The following is a 22,607-nucleotide window of genomic DNA, read 5'->3' on the forward strand; positions in this document are numbered from 1 at the left end:
CCACCGCCCGGCGGCACATGGGTTTTAAACACAGAGAAAACCATGCCTAAGGTCCTCATCTTACAAATGAGATCCATGAGACTCAAAAGGGTCTACTTAGTGAAATTTGAATCCCTGTTCCAGGACCCTGACTGGTGATTTTTTTATATTATATTATTTCATTGAGGAACAAGATTGTTGAAAAAAAGACTAAACTTGGAATTGAAACTTTGGATTTGAGTCCTGGTTACTGTTATTTTTGAATTACCTATTCTTTATCACATGTGAAATAGTGCATGGAATATTTGTATGGAAGTACAAATAACTAAAACTTATACATAGTGAAGCCAGTGATAAATGCTGTCACATCTTACTCCTCAGGAGAGTGAATTAGATTTGTTTTAAGCAACTCATGTGAACATATTATATAAAATGAGTGATATGGAAATAGAATTGCTTTATCTTTCAATATCAAAATAAAGACCTTTCAGATAAGCTTGCAATAGATGACAGACACTATTACTTTCCATCTAGTGGACAATTTGTGGCACTATTTATGTTCTTAAACTACAAGCACCTCTGAATCCAGAATGGAAGTCCTGGATATACACATTCATTGGGGCTTGAAAACAAATCTATTCTACCTAGACTACCAGAAAATACACTACATATATAGTAAATATCCTGAAATAAACAGCCTACATGACAGCTATTACCTCTGAATATATTCAACTGAGCCAGCTATCTCCTGAAAATGTCCTAGAAATATGAAGGCTGCCTAAAATACTGCTAAGTATTTCACAGAAATCAAACTAAACTACATTGATTCTACAGAAAAGTCATACTCCTGTAATGTTTCTGAAAAACAATTATGAAAATATTTACTAATTAATATTGAATTAGGTAGAAAGGGAAAATTAAACACTCTTGATGGCTGAATGACAAGCACTGGTGGATATCTGAATGCTAAGCAATGGTATATCTGAATGCTAAGCACTGGTAGATATCTGAATGCTAAGCACTGGTAGATATCTGAATGCTAAGCACTGGTAGATATCTGAATACTAAGCACTGGTATGTATCTGAATGCTAAGCACTGGTAGCTATCTGAATGCTAAGCACTGGTAGATATCTGAATGCTAAACACTGGTAGATATCTGAATGCTAAACACTGGTAGGTATCTGAATGCTAAGTACTGGTAGGTATCTGAATGCTAAGCACTGGTAGATATCTGAATGCTAAGCACTGGTAGATATCTGAATGCTAAACACTGGTAGATATCTGAATGCTAAACACTGGTAGGTATCCAATGGGGATTACTTTCCTTAAGTAATTAATTTCCATTTAACCCTATTATTATCCCCATTTCAGACAAGACATAAAGTACCGCCTAAGTCATTGCTTAAAAATTTTAGAGTCAAGTTCAGGTTCATTTTACTATTGCATATAATCATCCCATTAGAAAACACACAATCTGACAGGCACTGTAGGAAATATCTTACTAAAGAGTCCAGTCTAAAAGCCACAGTTATAGATGCAAACCCTCAGAACAGCTTCTAGGAATTCAGGAGTAAATTTGGGTAATTAGATTGTTTTTCTTCTTTTACAATAAAAAGTTAATCACACATTGATGTTAAAAGAACAGTTTTAAAAAAAAAAACTTTTTTTTTTACAAATAGCATACCTAAGATTAAAATACAAATTTTCTGAGCCCTTTGCTTATCTCAGCAAATTCTGTCTCAAGAGAATCTAAACCAGAATTCAGATACCTGGATAGTAATAATAGATTTTTTTTCATCTATTACAACAAAACATCATAGACTGGGGTTGGAGAAGCTCAACGCCAAGGCACTGGCAATATCTGATGAGAGTCGTTTTCTCTTTCCTGGATGGTAGCACCCTCTCACCCCATGCGGTGGAAGAGGCTAGCTAGCTCTCTGAGGTTTCTTTCATGAGGATACTGGATTACCTTCTGTGGATGTGACAGAATACCCTGACAAAAAGCAGCTAAGGAAAAAGTTACATTTTGTCTTACCATTCCAGAGGGGACACAGTCCATCATGGAGCAGAAGGCATGACAACAGACAGGAAAACATCCTCAAGTACAGGAATCTGCCTCATCACATTTGTCTTCATCCAAGTACAGGAAGCAGAGATAGAGCAAGAACAAGAAGTGGAGCCAAGCTATAAACCCTCAAAGCCTGGCCCCAGTGACATACCTCCTCCAGCAGGCTCCGCCTCCTAAAGGTTCCATAACCTTCTGAGACAGCACCATCAACTGGGGACCAAGCATCCAACTACATGAGCTTACCCAAAACACTTTTTCATTCAAGCCAGCACAGACACTAATTCCATTCATGAAGGCTCCTCATGAGCAATTTAATTACCTCCCAAAAGTCCCAAAGCCTAATGCCAACACCTTCGAATTAGGATTTCAATGTATGACTTTTTTGGGGGACACAAATATTCACACTACATATCTCCAAAAAAAGAAAGCTCCTTACTTATTGAGAAAGACTAAAACATTTCCAATGTATCAAACCCAGAATGGAACCCTCAAATAAGCTGATATCATGATGAGAAGAAGAAAGAAATAATTATCTGTTGTTTTCTAATTTCCCATCTATAAAATATGTATTAGCCATTTGATGCAAACACCTCAGATCAAAAAAAAAGGAAAAACAACTGTATTCACTGGGCCATTAAGGTTTTGGGTTGTTGTTGTTTATTATAATAATGATACTTTGGGAACTGATTTTCTTTAAATACACACACACACACACACACACACACACACACACACACACACACAGAAAATCCTTAAAGGAAAAGTTGTGTGTGCAAAGATATTCACTGTAATGCCATTTAAGCAGTCAAACACTGAAAAACTTACAAATCCAACAGTAGGGAAATTGTTAAATGAACTGTAATATACCAATCAGATAGTATTTCTATAATTTTTAAGGTAAAATAATTTTAAGCACTAGATATATTAATCTATAAAGCTTATTGTAAATTTTTCTAAATTCCATGTCTTGCAAAAATAATATGTAAAAAAGTCTGGAAAGAACATTAAGGTGATAATTGTCAATATAAACAGGTGGCAGAATTATAGACAAGCTTTTGTGCTCCTTTTTAATTTCTAGGGGTTTTTTTATAAATTATTTTAAGAAGAGCTATGTAGTACTCACTTCAGCGGCACATTTACAAAAATTGGAATGATACTGAGAAGATTAGCATGGCCCATGCCCAAGGATGACACAAAAATTCATGAAGTGTTACATATTTTTATAAAACAATTACATACTTAAAAGTGAAAATAGAATCAATAAAGAAAACTGAGTGAAATCTGGAAATGAAAAATTTAGAAGATCAAACTGGAACCTCAGAGGCAAGCCTTTACCTACAGAATACAAGAGATGGAAGAGAAAAATCTCAGGCATTGATGACAAGGTAGAAGAAATGAATACCTCAGTCAAAGAAAATGTTAAACCTTCCTTTTTAAATTTCAGGAAATCAAGGACAATATGAAAACACAAAATCTACAAACAATAGGTGTTATGATATGGCTCGTGAGAGGCCTTGGTGGGTCGGGCCAAGGTGCCTCGGTGGGTAAGGGAGACACGCCATGCAGACACGGCAGTGGGCTGCGGTGTGGAGCGGTGGAAAGTCACTCACACCATGTAGACACATGTCTATGTGGAAAGTTTATTTGGGGGCAAGGGGAGAGGGAATAGAGGGAGGGAGAAATGAGGGAGAAAAGAGAGGGAGAAAGGAGAGAGAGAGAGGGTATAGAGAGAAAGAGGGAGGGAGAGGAAGAGTTTTCTTTTAAAGGGGACTTTATATAAGATGATGTCAGGACCATGGGCGGGGCCTAACAATAGGAATAGAAGAAAGAGAAAATACCACTCAGGTCAAAGGCACAGAAAATATTTTCAACAGAATCATAGAAGAAAATTTAGTTAACTTAAAGAAGGAGATTGTGGAGGCCCAAATTACTCAAGGTCAGAGAATCTGAGCTTGTTTTACCCAGCAGGGCTGTATAAGGAGATGATTTGACCACGGGTGTGGTTCCCAGGTGTTTGGAAGGGTCTACACTTGGCTTTGTAGTATGCTTCGATCTTGCAAGGGGGGGGGTCTTTTGCTCCTCTCCTTAGCATGTTACAAAAAGCCCTTTTGAATAAAGGACGAGGCTATTGGGTATTGATCCAGGCCCTCCCAAAGCTATCCTGTGTTTCTGTCTTTCTTTGCATCATCTAGGTTCTCTCTTTCTATCTGATATTTCCTCATTCCTCTCTCCTCCACCTAAGAGCCCTTCAAAAGGTGGGAGCTGGACTCCCACAAGAGATGCCTGTTGTCTCAGTTAGGGTTTCTATTGCTGCAATAAAACACCACAACCAAAAAAGGAAGTTGGGGGAGAAAGGGTTTATTTGGCTCATGTTTCCACATTACAGTTTATCATCAAAGAAAGTCTGGACACTCAAACACATCAGGAACCTGGAGGCAGGGGCTGACACAGAGGCCATGGAGGAGTGCTGTTTACTGGTTTGCTCCCCATAGCTTGCTCACTTTCTTATAGAACCCATAACCACCAGCCCAGGGATGGTCCTACACACAATAGGCTAGACCCTCCCCACTCAATCACTAATTAAGAAAATGCCTTATGGCCAGATCTTATGGATGCATTTTCTCAATTGAGGTTCTCTCCTTTCTAGTAATTTTAGCTTGTTTCAAGTTGCCATTAAAAAAAAATAAAAATAAAAACTAGCCAACACATCTGTCAAGGCACAAAAAGTATACAGAACAGACAAACAGACTAGACAAGAAAAGAAAATCCCCTCAACACCTAATAATCCAAATGCTAAATGTTCAGAAAAAAGAAGGAGTATTTAAAACTGCAAGGAGGAAAAGCAAGTAACATATAAAGGCAGACCTATTAGACTTACACCTGACTCGATAGAGACCCTGAAAGCCAGAAAGGTCAAAACATATGTGTTGCAGACAAGAGATGCCAACGCAGAATACTATACTCAGAAAAACTTTCAAGCACAATATTGAGATAATAAGACATTCCATGATAAAAGCAAATGTAAGCAGTATTTATCTACAAATCCAGGCCTACTCAAGGTGCTAGAAGGAAAACTTCAACCTGATGAAAGTAACCATGCCCAAGAAAACAAGGAATACATAATACCAGACCAGCAAATCAAAAGAAGGAGGAAAACAAACCACCACAATGAAATAACATGAACCAGCAATCGCTGTTCATTAATATCTCTTAACACCAATGGTCTCAGTTCCCCAATAAAAGGCACAGACTAACATAATGGAGGTGAAAACAGGATCCATCTTTCTGCTGTATCCAAAAGCACATATTAACATAGACATCACCTCAGGGTAAAAGGATGGAAAAACATATTCCAAGCAAATGGACCTAAGAAGCGAGCAGGTCTTATGTTTTTATGGGATTCCTGAGTGAGCAAATCAGTGGTCTCTGTGCCTATATCTGCTTCTCATGCCTTTTTTTTATTCTTTTCCTTCTATTTGTTCTGTCCTATTCCTATGTGTTTGTTTTGTCTTATATTATTTTATTTTATCTTACTATTATCCCTTAGGTGCCTGTTTGTTTGCCAACAAGAGATAGAAAGGGGTTGCTCTGAATAGGAGGAGACATGGGGAGGACCTGGGAGGAGTAAAGAGAGGGGAAACATAAGCAGGATATAGTGTATAAAAACAATACCATTTTCAGTAAAAGAAAAAAATTTAAAAAGAGCCTTGCATTACTCTACACTGTTTTCTTTTATCCAAATAGCAGAAACAGACATTTACAATCTCCTTGGAGAACCCATGATTCTTTCTAATCCACTGTGTGGAAGTTCTTGTAATTGATCTTTGTCGTTCAATTCAGTGTCCCTGCATTTACAGATCTGCTTTCATCCATTGTAATGTAGATAAACGAGGCATGAGTTCACCTATTGACACTATCTTGACACCTATGCACATCAGCACTTTGGTTATTTGATTAACATGTCAGCTGGGTTTGAGAAAACTAAGAACTTGCTATAAAAAGTGATTTCCTCTTCTAATTTTCACAGACATACAGAACACTGGGCTCAGAATTAAGAGGCCAAGAATATATTCAAGTCAAGTTCTATATCCCACTAGCTATATGAATCATTTGGTCCCTGTGAGCCTAGTTGTTCTCAACAGATGAAGTAGAAAGGTCAGACTCACATACCTCAAACAGCTAGGGCATGGATTTTCTGAGAGGCAAATATGTCCTTGCAGTTTCAGGCTTGGGTACCAAAGCCAAGAATAGCTTTTCAGGTGTTTAAAAGTAATTTTTGAAAAACTGATATTTACTCAACATTGTACCAAGCACTGCAGTTAGCATTTTATATGTGTCAGTCATCTACATAAATTACATATAAAGCATGCACTGTTACAAATGCTGGGGCATTCTAAGTCTAGAGAATACCTAAGAGGCAACATAATTGTCTGACCTTGGAGGGATAACATAACTGAGGGCCAAGAAAAATATGAATCAGATAATCTTATGTTATATATATCTTAATGTGAAATAGAGATATCCTTCACAGGCTCATGTTTTGACTACATATGGTATCATTTTGAGAGGCTGTGGGACATTCAGTAGGTAAGGCCTAGGTGATGAAAGGTCATAGGTTCCAGTCTTACTCCCTGCTTCCTGGTCTTCTGTGCTAGGAACAGATCCTCCCACATTCTGGCCCAGCCATGCCTTTCCTGTCATGATGGGCTGAAATTCTCTGAATGAACACAAACTACTCCAGAAAAAAAAAAAAAGATACTAAAAGTAGTGTCACTGTTTTGACAAAATTTAATCAAGTGGTTCTTAGGCCTTTGAAAATTTTTATAGTAGAAATTTGGCAAAGTTTGTAGAGACTTATAGAATCCTTACAATTCTATAGGCAGAACTCAACAGGGATAGTGTTAGAAGTTTTGAAGACAAAAATACCCATAGAATTGCAGACAGTAAACAGGACTCATGAGGTTTTCTATGGGAGCAAGCACACTATTGGGAAAAGGAGCAGAGACCCATTTAAAACTGCAGGGAAAGATTATATGTACTAAACAGTTATGATCAGCACAAGAGTAAGACAATAGAACGGGAGCCCTGGGGACACTTCATGAATTGTCTAGTCCCTTCCCATCATAGACTCTGGGGTGTCCATCTACAGATACATTGGAACCACTTTCCTTTAGTAAAGGGGTAGAGAGGTCAGACCTAAGGGAGGATTTCCCCAGTTCAATAACCGCTGGATTTCAGGAGCTACTGTAGCCACAGTATAACTGAAGTTCAACTACTACTCAACCTAGTTAAACAACTTGGTGACATTCACATTGTTGTGTGACAAAACTTTCTGAGGAGATGCAACACACACATCTACGCACCCCAGACAGAGATTGAAGGGACACTAGCCCACTGGAGCTCTCCCCCATTCCTTCTGCCATGCTAAAAACCATTAGATTACATTCCTAAAGCTAGCCACTAAAGTCTATTCCCTTATTTAGCCACTTCTTCTTCCTAAGGGTGAAAAACAAAGTCCAGAAATCAAAAGCCCACTTTGGTTCACCAAATTAATATACCCAATTAAAAATACACACCTCAGCCGGGCGGTGGTGGCACACACCTTTAATTCCAGCACTAGGGAGGCAGAGCCAGGCAGATCTCTGTGAGTTCAAGGCCAGCCTGGCTACCAAGTGAGTTCCAGGAGAGGCGCAAAACTACACAGAGAAACCCTGTCTCGAAAAACCAAAAAAAAAAAAAAAAAAAAAAGTACACACCTCGTCTTAACACAGGGTTTCCCCCTTTACCTTTATAAATCACTATTTGCTTATGTGCCACATCTATCTCTTCCCTATCCAGAGGGAGTCCTTTGTCCCTCAGGACAAATATCCCTGCTCCTTTCCCTTGTCCCCTTCCCCTTCTCCCTGGTCCCCTAACTCCTTTACTACCGCATCCTAGCCCAGTCTAACACAGACTTCCCCTTTTCTTCACCTTAAAAATTAGATCTTCGCCGGGCGGTGGTGGCGCACGCCTTTAATCCCAGCACTCGGGAGGCAGAGCCAGGCGGATCTCTGTGAGTTCAAGGCCAGCCTGGGCTACCGAGTGAGTTCCAGGAAAGGTGCAAAGCTACACAGAGAAACCCTGTCTCGAAAAAAAAAAAAAAAATTAGACCTTCAAGGTCATCTGCTGCTGTTTTCTGCCTGGGTCAGAAAGTTAAAGAGCCTATGAAAACAGGTGTTTGGGTGTGGTTTGTGACTAACCTGGGAGGAAGCCCCCACTGTTCAGGGTTCTCCTTCAGGGATCCCAGGACAGACTAAAGTACAGATACCATCAAAATCCAACGTGGTGAACCAATGAGTTTTATTGTGGTTACTTACAGAGCAGAAATTACTCAAAAGACCGCTACATCACCAAAGACAACCTCCACATGAGTAACAGCTCACAAAATCTGGGAACCTCAAGCACACTGCATGACCTGCAGGCATCTCAACAGGCTGGGAAGAGCCCTTTCAGCTGCTTCAGGTGGTCTGAACCTCTTCCAGGCAGCTCTGCTGGTTTCTGCTTCTTCCAGGCATCTTCTTTGCAGCCTGACTTCTCTGAGAGGGACTCTCCTATTTTACTGTTTACTCTGGCAGGGAGGGGGCTAGTGAATCTGGTCAGTTTCAGGAACTTTCTGAAGCTATTTTGAGTTGTTTACCACTCTGCTTAAAGAACTTCCTTGCAGAATGCAAAGTTTCAATCTCAGATGAAACTTTTACACAACACAAGTGGTGCTTGTTTTGTATCCATGCATAAAGAAAAACTTACGAAGTTATGAGAGCTTGAACCAAGATTTCCATGGAAATCCTGTGAGGACAGGCAATATGTATATACATATGTGTTCCTAAATGTAACCTCTTCCGTTCCTATAAAGTTACATGTATGTGTGTTTTCAGGGCTGACAATTTGACACTAGACCTCCAAGTGGTGTGTTTCTCCCTGGGGAAGACTATCTCTCTGGTTCCCAGCTTCCTTCCATCTCCTATAGTTCCTTGTGTGAGGTTAAGGCCTTGTGGTCCACCTTCTTTTGCTAACTTTTCTTCCTCCCTTTTACTGTTTGAATGTTTACCCAATGCCATTGCATATGTATGGAAATATAAAACTTTCTTTTTGATTTTTCAACGGCTTGCAACTTGAGTCTTAAAAGAGATGCTAGACTTGGAATTTTGAACCAGGTTAAAACTGCTAAGGCTCTGAGGAGTCTCAAAATTGGACTTAATGTATTTTTCCAGTATAAGATGGCAATGAGCCTTTGGGGAAACCAAAACAGAACGTTAGGATTTGAATCTGAAACGTCCATCGGAGACTCATGTTTTGAACACTTTATGTAGCTATTTTGAGAGGCTGGGAGCATTTAGGAGGTGGTTCTTCACTTGCAAAAGTAAGTCACTGACAGTGGTTTAGAAGGCTATAACCCAGACCCTGCATCTGACCTAGTTCTCTCTTCTGGTACAACATGCTGCAAACAAATCTACCACATACTTCCACCACCATGCCTACCTCATGATGGACAGAAATCCTATTTAAAAGATGAGTCAAAATAAATATTTCCTTTCTTAAAATGTTTCTGTCAGGTACTAAAGGCAAAGAAACAAAAATTCTAGTTAATGCAGCCTATTAAAATGATGAGAAATTGCTGTGGGATGTCCTGTATACTATAAATATATGTTGCTATGGTTGATTGATAAATAAAACGCTGATTGGCCAGTAGCCAGGCAGGAAGGACAGTGTAGGTGGAACAAGGAAGAGGAGAATTCTGAGAGGTGAAAGGCTGAGGCAGAGAGATACTGCCAGCTGCTGCCATGAGGAACAAGGTGTAAAGTACCAGTAAGCCACGAGCCACATGGCAGGGTATAGATTAATAGAAATGGGTTAATTTAAGATATAAGAACTAGATAGCAAGAAGCCTGAGCCATTAGGCCAAACAGTTTAAATAATATAAGCGTCTGTGTGTTTATTTGAGTCTGAGTCGCTGCCGGCCCAGGAGGGACTGGAGATAACTCCAGCTACAAGAAATGTAAAAGTAGAATTAGATAGAGTTTCTGGATGCAGCATGGGTATAGAGGAGATTTACACTGTGTGGTCTTGGCTGGGCATCACAACGACATTTGAGCAAATCCTTGGAGAACTGGTTATACAGATATTTGGGAGAAGAATATTTCACACAAAGGAAAGGACTAGAATACAGGTGGGTATTGTTTATTTTGGATTCACTTGTTCGCTTGTTGTGATCTTTATTATTTTGTTCTTTGACAATTTTGCATATGTATATAGTATATGCTGGTAACTCTCTTCCAACATCCTCTCTTACTTCTGTCTCATCCACCACCTACCCGTCCACAATCTTTGTTGTTTTCCCAAACTCATGGCCTTTGGTTTTGCTTTATGGGCCACTTAGTTTAACCAGGACTGACGGTATTAACTGTTGGATGAGACTATCCACTGGAACCTTGTGGGGACACCAGTGGGTATACAACTGAAGGCAATGATCCCCACTCTCCAGTCCAGCAGTGAGTAGTGCTCCCCCAGCTCTACACACACCTTACTGTCTTCTGTAGACTGAGTGCTGTGGGGTTGTGATTTCAATGGCTGTGTCTTGCCCAGAAGATGGCATTTAGCAGCCCTTCTTCATTTCTTCCTGTCCTTACATTCTTTCCATCCTCTCGTCTACAGTGTTCTGTGAGCCTTCGAGGTAATGATACAAATGTTTGTTTGTAGCTGTGCACTCAACCGTAGCTTATTCTCAACATCTTATAAGTCAACATATTAACCACTGTTCACTGGAAAGAGCAGCTTCTCTGATGAAGGCTGAAAGCAGCATTTGTCCACGGTCATAAGCACAAATATTTGGAAGATATAGCTGAACAGCAGTGTTTGGTTCCCCCCTCAGCCCATGATATCCCCCAGTGTAGGTTTTTGACCAAGTTTACAGTGCCAGGCATCAATTCCTCCCTGTGGAGTAGGCCCCAGATCCAATCAGAGAGCAGTTTAGTACCTCCATAACAGTAGTGCCAGTACCTCACAAATGGGCACATCTTGCTGGCCAAATTGTTCTCATTGTGTGTAGGGCTCACAACTGAGTAGGCTACAGTTTTTTAGACATGTTTATAAAAGACTGTCAAAAAATGGAGTACTCTGAGAAGGAATCTGATCTTATATGACCTTATCAAAGGCTTGGAGAAAACTGGGAAGGTTTGGGAGCATTTAAGTAGAGGAATACATAGTTGGACTTCTATGTGAATGTAAGCACTCCAGGTAACTTATTGAAGAGAAAGCATATGAGCTAGGGAAACACTCGTGAAATGAGTGTGGAAACTGCTGTGAAAGGAGCAGCCGAGCTTAAATGCGGACTGCTGACAGAATGGTGAGGAGTGGTTGGGTTCTGTGATTATTGTCATAGAATTTGCCAATGGAATGAATGTGGGATACTTAAGTGAATAGTCAAGAATGACAATATATACAATTGAAGGAACTCTAACCAGCCCGAGCATGGCAAGGCCTTGCCCTTCTCCCCATTCCCTCTGCTTTGCTAAAAATAGTTAGATTACATTCCTAAAGCTAGCCGCCAAGGTCTAGTCCCTTATTTGGCCACTTCCTCGTCTTGAGGCTGACTCCCAAGATCCAGCTATCAAAGTATTGAAGTCCAGCAATCTAAAGGCCCCTTTAGCTGCCCTAATTAACATGCCCACTTAAAATTAAACACCTCATCCTAATCCGGGATTTCCTCTTTTACCTTTATAAACCAACACTTTCCTTTGGGCCATGTCCATCTCCTCTCTATCCAGAGGCTTTGTCATCCCCTGCCCCCTCTCACTTGTTCCCTTCCCCTTCTTCTCTCTCATCCTCTGTCTCCTGTCTTTGTCTCTTATTCCCTGCCCATTGTCCCTCTGGGGCAAATAAATCTCCATGGTGCTGAGATAAATAAATAAATCTCTTGGTGTCCTGAGCCAATACTGATCCTTTCAACAATGAATATTAGTCAGTCATAAAAGGAGTGGTATTGGGCCATTCTGATCTGAGTGGCCTGTGTACCTGGAGCCATGGTGTCATTCCAGCCAGGGTTGCTGCTGAAGTCCATGTCTGGATCCATGGCCCTACAGCAGCCAGGGTCTGAGTTGATGTCCATGATTCCTGTTACCATCAAAGGCCAGTAGGATAACTGGGGTGTGGTTGGCCACCTGAGACCACGTCAGTGTCCAAGGCCCATGCTGCTGCCGGGGCCTACTGATCTGGGTCGCTGGTGCTGCTTCCTGGGGCCATGAAGACATACTGGCCCAGGCCACTTTCTAGGGCCATATCTAGGTTCATGGCCCTGCAGTGGCCAGGGTCTGGGGTGATGTCCATGGCTTCTGTTACCACCAAAGCCTCGCAGATGCCCAGCATCTGGTCAGCCACCTAAGGCCATGTTGGTGCCCAAGGACCATCCTTCCATCAGAGCCATACTGATCCTGGTGGACTGTACTGCCACTGGGGCCATCATGATGTCTGGATCCAGGCTACTGCTGAGGGCCATGTCTGGGTACCTGGTCCTACTGCAGCTGGGGTCTGTGGTGGTGTCTGAGGCTTGTGTTAGCACAGGGGATCATTGGAACCATGCTGTGGTGAGCCAGCCCTGCCCTTCACTGGCCTTGGGATAGCTGGCCCTGCCCCTCAATGGATACTACAGCAGTAGAGCTGGCCCCATCCCTCAGAGAAGAATGGGCCCCTGCACTAAGGAAAGATGACCCTACCCCTCACCACAGTGCACCTCTCCTGGGCAGCACATTAGACCTGACCCTGTAGTAAGAGATGTAAGTGAGCCGACCCTGAGGGGTGTGAGAGCAGGAGAGCTGACCCTGCCCTCCCTCATCTGCCATGTGGTAGCATGGATGAAAGAAAGATGTCACCCCCCCTCACCCACTGCCACCTGCAGCAGATGAAAGAGCCGGCCCCTCACCAGCTGCAGCACACAGGAGAGCAGACCCTGCTCCCAACCTGGACAGCACACTAGAGCTGACTCTGTTGTGGGAGGGGAGGGGGACAGGTGAGCCAGTCTTGAGGATCTGAGAACAGAAGAACTGACCCCACCCCCTCCCCTCATATGCCCCCTATAACAATCGGGACAGAGGGCCCTACACCTCACCTGAGTGAAACAGTAGAGCTGGCCCTGGTGGTGTGCATGTGGGTGAGCTGGAACCAAGGGCTTGAGAGTAGAATAGCTAGCCTTGCTCCTTGCTGCAGGCTGCATCCGGTGAGCTAGCTGGGGCAGTGCTGGAGAGTTTGCCCAGGTAGTGACAATAAGGGAAAGCTGGCAGGCTGACCAACCTAACTACCACCCAGGCCCAGAACCAGGGCCATGGGTTGACCCACCCCAACATCTACCTCATCTATGAACTGTTGGAGCAGGTGAAGGGGAGTAACATGTCCTGTGTCATGGAGATCCAAAACAGCAGGATCTCCTTGACACAGGACAACAGGATATCCAAAAGGGGCCCCAGTGAGAGCCCATTATTAGTAGTGTAGCAGAAGCCAGAGCAATGACTCATAGCAATGAACAAGTAAAGATGAATGAACTAAAGGGTAAACTGTGCGACTCTATAGGTCACACTACAGCTTCCACAACAAAATTCTGTTTTGTTTCTTTGTTTTGTTTGGGTTTTGGTTTTTCTTCTAAATTTGGTTTTCTTTTGTGGGGGAGATTGCAAGAGCAGAGGTCAGATGAGAGGGGACAGGGAGATAGTGGGATCAGCATGCATGATGTGAAATCCACAAAGAATCAATAAAGGTTACAAAAAAAGGAGTGGTTTTGTATCCTGTAATATATAGCAAAATACATGGAACTGAAAGATATTTGTGTTAATTGAAACAAATTAGACAAAGACAAATATGATATGTTCTGTCTCTTATGTAGAGTTATAAAAATGTCAATTTGAGTGTAGATTAATGATCACTAGAAGATGTGAAGAGGGATGGGGAAAACAGAGGGGCATTAGATAAAAGGTATCAAAATACAGACAGAAATCCTAAGTTCTAGTGCTCTGGGGCACAATGTTATAACGATAGCTCATGATACCTATTCTATATTCTTATGAATAACTAGAGAAAAGGAACTCAAAGGCTCCAAACACAAAATAATGAAGTGTTGATGGAAATGTTAACTAACCTGATCCAACCAGTTCATATCACATTGAAATACCACACTGGACCTCTTCAATATGTACATCATACAGCAATTGATTTGTTATGTTTTAGGAGATACAAAATGGTAACTGCTCACTCTAAATTGGTCATTATACAAAGTATGTCATATTATCATACTAAAGTCTATAAATATCTACTATTAAAATAATTAAAAATCAACATTTAGAGGGTGAGAAAAACCAAGGCTTAGGGGGTGATAATAAATAGTAACTCATAAATGGCCTATTTTTAAGAAGCACGGTTGAAACCCAATGTTGTGTCTCCACAGCACATGTTCACTCCAGTGTACTGTATTGGTCTAAATGAAGAACAAATAAAAGGCTCAGCCAAATTTAGGAAACTCCATGAGTAATCAAGTGAAAAAACAGAGTCTGCTGTCCAAGAACGTCTACAGAGGGATTCAGAACAACATGTCACTTGATCAGGCTTGCTCACCCGAGCCTTAATCACATTAAGTACCTGCCATTACATTTTGACAAGACAGCAGGCCTGGCTACTCTCTGTTGCACACATAGTGTGGCATCTGGCACATGGCTGGCTCTTGAGAGGGTGAAGATTGTGTTCTACACTACATGGGAGGCACCCCATGCACTCTGCAGCAGCTACAACCCTGTAGTAAGTAAACCATTCCCTTAGCATCAACAATTCACCCACATGAGGGCAACAGTACCAGAACAGCTGTGACACATAAACCAGACGGTATCATTTAGGCACTATCAGGCTTCCTAGAATGTTGGAAGTAGAAATAAGCATCATAGCAGTTTCTTGTAAAGGGCATTTCAGTCTGAAGAACATTGGCATTTGTTGTTGTATATGACTTTCACAGAAACCTCAAGAGTTAGAGGTTCATAAAGATTGATGGTTCATCCAAGACCCACTGCTAGCAAATGAAAAAGCATGTACTCAAACCTATGTCTGGTGCCTTCTTTTTCCTCTTAAAGAAAAATAATCAAACCCATGCTTTTTAGTGTTCGATCCTTTCTGTGTATCCCAAGACAATGCGAGTAAATTGTCTGAGTGGAGCCCCAAGGTGTCAAGAACCAGCAGGATATGCAACCCAACTACAGAATCTACACGTGATTATTTGGGGGTTTTTTTATTAGTTCATTGAAATTTTCATTCAATATGTTTTGATCATTTTCATACCCTTCCCCCAATTTCCCCCAGATCCACCCCACTTCCTTAACCATCTGTGGTGGTTTGAATAAAAATGGCTCCTATGGGCTCAAAGGGAATGCCACTGTTAAGTGGTGTGGCCTTGTGGGAGTAGGTATGACTTTGCTGGAGGAAATGATCACTAGAGATGGGCTTTGAGATTTCAGACGCTCAAGCCAGGCTTAGTGGCTCATTGTCTCTTCCTGCTGCCTGCAGATCCAGATGTAGAACTCTCATCTCCTTCTCTAACACCATGTCTGCCTGCATGCCACCATGTTTCTGAACATGATGATAATGGACTAAACCTGTGAACTGTAAGCCAGCCCCAGTCAAATGTTTTGCATTATAAGAGTTGCTGTAGTGCTGGGCACTGGTGGCGCACGCCTTTAATCCCAGCACTCGGGAGGCAGAACTAGGCAGATCTTTGTGAGGCCAGCCTGGTCTACAAAGCGAGTTCCAGGAAAGGCGCAAAGCTACACAGAGAAACCCTGTCTCGAAAAACCAAAAAAAAAAAAAAAAAAGAGTTGCTGTGCTCATGGTGTCTCTTCACAGCAATAGAAACCCTAAGACACCACCCACCTGTGGAAAATTCCTTGAAAACACGTGAATGGCAGATGAAAGTTGAACCCAGAGGCCCTTCATACACTAGACATAGAGCCACTCAGATGCATTCTTACTGTTCTTGAACATGTAGCTTCTCCTTCAACGAGCCATGCTGCCTGAGTGTGTCCTCACAGTTGCCTCACCCTTCAGTGACTTATTTACCTGGAATGTTGTCCTCCCTAATTCCTGCAAATCCTTTAATGTCTAGTTCCTTCCCCTGCTGATTAGGCTCACATTGATTCTTCTCATTAGGAAAATCATTACTGTATTTATGTCACAATTTTAACTAGTCAGTGTTTAGTCTGGCATGGTTAACTCTCTCATATATATGCATTCTGAATTTTCAGACTCTTCCATTACCTCCTGAAGGATTGGAGTCATGTATTACATTCTTATACATTATCTGCCACATGGCATGTGCTACACACATGTGACCAGAGATATGGGCCTATTAGACTTGTAAGTCCTTTTATATTAACTTATATCCTATGATCCTGAAACTGTACCCATTAGGACCAGGTATAGCGAAAACTATGAAGAAGCTGTTTTGTAGAGCCCAGCCACTACAAAGGACAAGGAATCATGAACTGATCTCCTTGGATTTAGAACAAGCCATGAAGTCTCTATATAAGTCATCAAGCCCATACTCTCCATCTTGATTTAATTTATTTATCTTTTTATCATTATAGCTACTAGATACAATGACTCCATGGAGTCATATATGGAATATAGCATGACATGCTGCTAAGGCCTCAGGTGTAGCTCACACTGTCAGTGCCCTGCTCAATATCTCCTCAGATGCCTCACTACTTACAAACCATGCCAACTTCTTTTTCTTCTTAGAGATCTGCATGCAGGTTGACAGAACCTACATGGAATTTCATACACAGGCAAAAAGTGCCCTTACACCTTGAACATGGGAAAGAGAGAGGAAGAGCCCTTATCCAGTGACTACAGATACCCTAGGCCACTCTGCATTGACTGGAGGAAAAATGCTGGAACATTTGTTTTCGATGTTTCCCAGGACACTTATTAAGCAACGGTTGCCTAGGGTGCAAACTGGCTTGGTAATTCGAGTTAAGGTTCTGACTGCTCTTTCTTATACTACTTTCCCCCTCCACATTCTATCCATCTTCCAGTTAACTACATTTGAATCCTTAACTAGAGATCTAGTTCTGGAGACCGAAACCAAAATATCATCCTAACACACCTGGAAATAAGTGTCCTTAGATACAGGTTTTTGTCAGTATGAATGCTCAGGGAGGTATAGCTAAATAACACGTGCCAACCTCCATGCCTATAAAAGAAAAAGAGGTACATCAAGATATACTTAAAATACATTATCTCTGCTGTCACAGAGCTAAATTATCTGTGGAGCAATAACATGTGTGTTCATCTCCCTCTCAGGAATGCCTTGCACCTGTTTCTTGCAGGTAAGGAGAACAAATCCTTGATGCATCCTGTAGTAGTGCAGGAGCAAAAATCCTTGATGCATCCTGTAGTAGTGCAGGAGCAAAAATCCTTGATGCATCCTGTAGTAGTGCAGGAGCAAAAATCCTTGATGCATCCTATAGTAGTTCCAGGACATCTTTTTCACCCAATCCTTCTCCTGATTGATATCTATGCTTGTTCAAGTTCTGAGTTTGCTACACGACACATCTTTCAGAAGCCTGCTATGGTTCTTTCCATTTTTCTTCAAAGTATAATTTCACTTCCCCTGCCATGATACCAACTGCCTATTTTATAATTGCTGCTTTCTATATTTTCTACTACTCCTTAGGTTTGGTGGAACCAGGAACCATGTTTCATCTTTGTGTTTACCCTCAAAATATAACAAAAGGTCTGGCATAGAGTGAATGCCCAAAGAATAGCACTGCATGAGTGAACACGTAAACAAGTGGGAGTTCTGAGTAGCCATCTTAATCCTGATCATGGATTATGACCTAGAATCATGTTTTCTTCCACTTCCCAGCATGACAGCCCCAAATCTATAGGATGGTTATTTTACAAAGAACCACTGAGATCATGTATCATAATAAGAAAGTTCAGACCCAATACATTCCAAAGCCAAGATTTAGAAAACCTGTGTTCTATTTCAGATAAGTAACCTTCAACAAGTTTCATATTAACAATCTCTAAATTCATACTTATCACCCTGCATAAAACTCAACTCCAAATGGATCAAGGATATCAACATAAAACTAGATACATTGATCCTGATAGAAGATTAAGTGGGGAATAACCTTGAATTCATTGGCACAGGAAAAGACTTTCTAGACAGAACACTGTTAGAACAGGCACTAAGATCAACAATCAATAAATGGAGCCTCAGGAAACTGAAATGCTTCTGTATGGCAAAAGACACCATCATTTGGACAAAGCAGCAGGCTACAAAATGGAAAAAATATCTTTACCAACTACATGTCTAATAGATGGCTAATATCTAAAATATATAGACTCAAAACCTGGATATCAAGAAAACAAATAACCCAATTGAAAACTGGAGAGTAGATGTAAGCAGAGTTCAAAAGAGGAAACACAGATGACTGAGAAACACTAAAGAAATGTTCAACATCCTTAGTCATCTGGAAAATATAAATCAAAACTGCTTTGGTATTTCATCTTACATCAGTTAGAATTGCCAAGATCAATAAATTAAAGACAGCTTATGCTGGCAAGGATGTGGGGTAAGGGTAACCCTCATCCATTGCTGGTGGGGCTGTAAAGTTGTACCACCACTATATAAAACAGTGTGGCTATTCCTCAGGAAGCTGGGAATACATCTACCTAAAGATCCACCCACATTACTCTTGAGGATATACCCAAAGAACTCTACATCTTGCTACAGAGACACTTGTTCAGTCGTGTTCATTGCTACTCTATCCATAATAGCCAGAAACTGGAAATAATCTAGATGTCCATCAACAGAAGAATGGATAAAGAAATGTTATAGATTTACACAATGGAATATTATTTGGCTGTTAAACGGATAGAGATAGAAAAAAATAGCCTGAGTGAGGTAACCCAGACCCCCAAAAAAGAAAAATATGGTATGTATTTGTTTATAGGTGGATGTTAGCTGTTAAGTCTTGTAAGTAGGCTACCACAGAGGTTAGGTATAGAGTAAGGGACTATCAGGGAGGGAAAGGTCTCTGTAGGAAAGAGAAATAGTACAGTTATGGATGAATCAGTGTGGTGGTTTGAAAGAAAATGGCCCCCAAAGGGAATGGCACTATTAGGTGTGGCCTTGTTGGAGGAAGTGTGTCACTGTGGGAGTGGGCTTTGAGGTCTTCTTTGTTCAAGCTACAGTCAGTGCAACACACAGTTGCTTCCTATTGTCTGAGGATCAAAATGTAAACTCTCAGCTCCTTCTCCAGCACCATGTCTGCCTCCATGCCACCTACCACAACCATAATAGACTAAACCTCTGAACTGTAAGCCAACCCAATTGAATGTTTTCCATCATAAGAATTGTGGTCTTGGTGTCTCTTCACAGTGATAGAAACCCTAACTAAGACAAGCAGGGCAGGAGAAAACTGGAACAGGAGGATCAAATGGGGATGGGAAGGGGAGAGAGGGTAAGGGAGAGAATATGGGAAGGGACAGCTAAAATGAAGGACATTTGATGGGTCATATGGAAACCTACCTAATACAGTACAAGCTTTTTAAAATATGTACATATATGAAAGAAATATAAATTAGAATCATCAAAAAACAGGGAGATAATGCCCCAACTAGACATCTTTTGTCAGCAAATGGAACCTCCAGTGCCAGGAATCAATTCATCTAAATGAATTATTGGCCAAATGGGCCCCATGGAAACCCCCAAACAACCCAGGCTATTGCCAAAATTATTAGTTGCTCTCTACAAAGTGATGGTAAGACCCAATTGCTGAAGACAACATCTACATAACTCAGTGAACATGGAGAAGTCAAACTGATGCTTATCTAGAGCCTTCATCTCTAGTGACCAGTGTTCATGGTATGAGAAGGTACTCAGCACAGTCCCAGAGGATAAAGGCAAACACCAACCCAGCTACAAACCCTTTGATCTATAACAGTGACCTGCCTGCAAGATACACTAGTACAATAGTGGCACAAAAGTTGTGGGACTTACCAGCCACTACATAGTTGGAATTAAGGCCTGCTCCCTAATATGGAACCCATGCCTGACAATGCCTGGGTGGCCAAGAACCTGAGGCTAGATTGTCATGAACCTAGAGGGAAACCAAATACTTCTTCTAATGGAACATAGTGGTAAAATGACTCCTAACAACATTCTGCTACACTTGTGGATCAGTATCTTGCTCAGGCATCATCAGAGAATCTTCCTACTTCAGTATACATAGAGAACAAACATAGAGACCCACAGCTTGACAATGTGCAGAGAGTGAGAGACCTTGGAACAGTCAGTCTATGAGTCGAGCCTCCAACAATTCTCTTCCCAGAGGCCTCGGGGAACTCTACAGGAAAAGTGGTTGGAAGAATTTAAGAGCCGCGGGGATGGAAGACACCAAGGAAACAAAGCCTCTAGACACAATAAGACTGATGCACATATGATCACAGAGACTGAGGCAGCATGTACAGATGGAGTCTAAGCTAGATAGGTCCCCATGCTGAGAGGAGAAGTAGACATAGCCTGTATCCCTAACCCAGAAGCTATCTCCAATTGATAACCATACACAAAGAAATTAGTTTTCTCTCAGAATGTCTCACTGGGTATACAATCACACTTAAGGGCAGGTCCCATGACCAATAGTAAATGGCCAACACAAAATGAACTCAATGGTAATTGCAGGTTTGGGGTTTTGTTTGTTTGTGTGGTGGGTTGTATGTTTTGTTTTGTCTCACATGCTTTGTCTGGGAGCTAATTTTTCCTTACAGATATCTTGCTTATCTATTATGGTTTACAATTTTGTTGAGTGTGTGTTCTGTGTGGATGTGCAGACGTGTTCGTCTCAGCATCTGGATGTGTTTTTGTGCTTTTTCTTTGACTCCTTTTTTACTGCTGTTTGTTTTTTCCTATTCTGGTTTGTTTCTGCTTTAATTATTATTTTAGATGCCTGCGTGTATTCTAATAAGAGAGAGAAAAAAGGGTTGTGGACTTGGATGGATGGGGAAGAGTGAAGAATCTGGAAAGAGTTGGGGGAAAGGAAACCGTAATCAGAATATACTATATGAAAAAAATCTAATTTCAATTAAAAAAAAAATCTCAAAGATGAGATCTACAACAATTTCCCTGTTTCTGAAAATGGAATGATAAAGTTACTTCAACTGCTTCAAAGACCGGTTTCCCTCCTTTTGATGTGCGCTGACCACCTACTGTGTGCCAGGCCTTCTGCAAAGGACAAAATTAGGCGTCAGACTATGCCTCTATGGAGCTTGTGTTAGTGAGACCTAATGAGACAATCTAATAAGATCTAATATATCTGGTAGAGGAAACTGGTACTCAGAAATGTGTTTCCTGCTCAAGTTCACACAGCTAATTAACAGGTTAGCCAAACCTCAAAAACTGCCTTCCCATAGCTTCCTTTATGGTAATCTCTATACTGGTAGTCTGCCAGTATAAGGATAGTAGGCTCCTGCCCTTACTTTAGATCTTAATATAGATTTGTATGACTGTCTATAACCTGCTTTCGGCAGCACGCAAGGTGCTGTGGCCAAAACTAGATAAATAACAATGGAATCAGAATGGCAGGCACTCAACGTGTCTTGGGCATATTGAGTCAATTTTGTTTCAACAAATTTGGTTTCAGAAGACTTGGACAGCGAAGTCCAGATAACTGTACGACTTTGGGCACTCCAGCTGTATCCAATCAGTTCATTCCATCCCATCTAATAAGCTTGTATTGCCTGCCTGTGATGGCTGGGTACCGTACTAGGACAGATGCCTCGAAAATGAACCCGGGTGACGAAAGAATATTTGCATGCTGCCAATCTGAAGCGAAAGCAGAAGCTGTGACAACTCTGGCGCTTGGAGAGTAGCTAGTCAGTGTTGCTGGGTTAGTGAACGCTCACATTCCGGTTATTATTCATTTACATATGCAAAAGAGCAAATGTTCCGAGTCACAGAGATGTTCATTTGAGTCCTGGCTGTGCTCATGATTGGTGGATGTGACTTTGAATGGGTAGCATAACCCTCCTGAGTCTCTATTTTTTTTGTATCTAGAACTACCCCTTTTTTATAAAGAGTCTCTCGAACATTTACATGCACCAAAGTTTTAAAAAGAAAGTTAGATGTTGGTGATGACCACAGGCACTACTAAATAACAGATTTTAAGCATATACTTATTTCTTCTTCCAGGATTCTTGGGTTCTGGTCCTAGGAGTTTAGACAGTACAAAATCTTGTCTTGTGGCTTTGAATAGTCCCTTCAGCCCTCCAAGGCTTAGTTTATTTATCTATAAAATGGAGGCAACGATTGGAGCTTACTCACATAATTACTACTGTGAAAACTAAATAAAAGTATTTGCTCAAAAGTTCTCTCTTAGAACCATCTATAAGCTGGGTACCCAGTTAAGGACACTTCATCTGTGATGATTTTTCCTGCTATTCCACTCCAGTACATTAGTGTCAGCAGACTCACAGCTCACTGTAGCCTTG

The 22,607-nt window shown here is 41.2% G+C and overlaps 1 long non-coding RNA gene and 1 other non-coding gene across 2 annotated transcripts in view; one reads left to right on the plus strand and one right to left on the minus strand.

Moving 5' to 3' along the window:
* The window catches only part of LOC128095318 (uncharacterized), a 96,065-nt gene that overhangs the window by 36,066 nt on the left and 37,392 nt on the right, over positions 1-22,607 (minus strand). The window lies entirely within an intron of this gene.
* LOC128095728 (U6 spliceosomal RNA) lies at positions 3,164-3,270 on the plus strand. The gene has a single exon (XR_008213340.1). It is a non-coding gene; the product is annotated as a U6 spliceosomal RNA (small nuclear RNA).

The sequence above is a fragment of the Peromyscus californicus genome, unplaced genomic scaffold, assembly GCF_007827085.1.
Source record: "Peromyscus californicus insignis strain IS unplaced genomic scaffold, ASM782708v3 Scaffold_4__1_contigs__length_199733344, whole genome shotgun sequence".
NCBI classification, from domain to species: domain Eukaryota; kingdom Metazoa; phylum Chordata; class Mammalia; order Rodentia; family Cricetidae; genus Peromyscus; species Peromyscus californicus.